Below are 1,538 nucleotides of genomic sequence, written 5' to 3' on the forward strand. Positions count from 1 at the left end.
TTGGCTACCTGATGCAAAGAACTGACTCATTTGAAAAGACCCTGATTCTGGGAAAGATTGAAGGTGAGAGGAAATGGGGATGACAGAGGATGAGATGGTTGGATGGCATCACTGACTCGATGGACATGAGTTTGAATGAACTTCGGGAGTTGGTGATGGACAGGGAGGCCTGGCGTGCTGCAGTCCATTGGGTCGCAAAGATTCAGATACGACTGTGTGATTGAATTGAACTGAACTGATTGCTAAATCTATTAAAAGCTAAGGATAGGATCTAGATTCTTTTAATAATAATAATAATAAAATAAATACAAAAAGGTGTAGAAGTTAAAAGCTATCAGAAAAGAAAAAAATATATACAGCTTCTCAAATGACCATTAACATGAAAACAAACTAAACAATAAAGAGCAACTTTTCCTTGAGTATCAGGTAGCAAGTATCAGAAGTCATTTAATTACTTGAGCTTACTAAGATCTGTGATCATGAGTGTTTATAACAGTCCTTCAATTAAGGATGGAATTCCACAAACAGTGGAATGCTGTGAAAGTAATGAAAAATCTAAAGATGACAAAGAGACCTCCACACTTACTTTGTTTTACTCTAACATTAATAAAAGGGAAAACATTTTTAGATAGTGATTTTTTTTCCAAAGCCTTCAGTTATTTATTTCAAATTAATAAGTAGAAAGATCATAGAAATTGCATTTCAGATCTTAGTAAGAATATAAATAGGTTTAAAAACCCTTTCAATAAATTTTGACTTAACATGCAAAGGAATCTGAAGTGAAGTGAGGTCGCTCAGCCGTGTCCAACTCTTTGCAACCCCGTGGACTGTAGCCCACCAGGCTCCTCCATCCGTGGGATTCTCCAGGCAAGAATACTGGAGTGGGTTGCCATTTCCTTCTCCAGGGGATCTTCCCAACCCAGGGATCGAACCTAGGTCTCCTGCATTGCAGGCAGACACTTTAACCTCTGAGCCACCAGGGAAGACCATCCTAAAGTTGAGGAATCACATGTTCTATAATTTGCCACATTTAAGATAAAAATAGGGATACCATGGAGAAAAAATGTTACTGAATTTGTGGAATATATTCTGCAAATGTTTATTAGTGGACCAGTACATATTTCAGTGATATTGAGAAAATGACAAATGTAAATCAAGTTTTGTCAGTTTTTAGGCAGATAGGAATTTATTTCATTACATCTCTCTTTAATCACGATCACAAATATTACTACAAAATGAGTTTGGATGTGCAAACTCTATCTTTCTCTACACATAGTGTCTACTTGATAAACTATCAAGTAAATTCTTATTTGAAAAACACAGCTCAGAGCATTCTTACTAACTCATTCTATCATAGTCTCAGCTTATCCTAGGCAAATGTGAAGTTATTTTCTACATGAAATGTCAATGAAATATTTCCTAAGCAAATGCCCTTTGGATGTATTAAAGTTCAAATTTTCTATTTACATGGTGTCATAAATCTAATTAACTATTACACTGTAACACATTTTTAAAAAATTGAAAAAAAAAGTGAATTT

The 1,538-nt window shown here is 34.9% G+C and overlaps 1 non-coding gene across 1 annotated transcript; it reads right to left on the reverse strand.

The window, feature by feature from the left end:
- Positions 1-911: 911 nt before the first annotated feature.
- TRNAC-GCA lies at positions 912-983 on the reverse strand. Its single transcript has one exon. It is a non-coding gene; the product is annotated as a tRNA-Cys (tRNA).
- Between the last annotated feature and the right edge of the window lie 555 nt (positions 984-1,538).

The sequence above is a fragment of the Bison bison genome, unplaced genomic scaffold, assembly GCF_000754665.1.
Source record: "Bison bison bison isolate TAMUID 2011002044 unplaced genomic scaffold, Bison_UMD1.0 scf7180017864366, whole genome shotgun sequence".
NCBI lineage: Eukaryota > Metazoa > Chordata > Mammalia > Artiodactyla > Bovidae > Bison > Bison bison.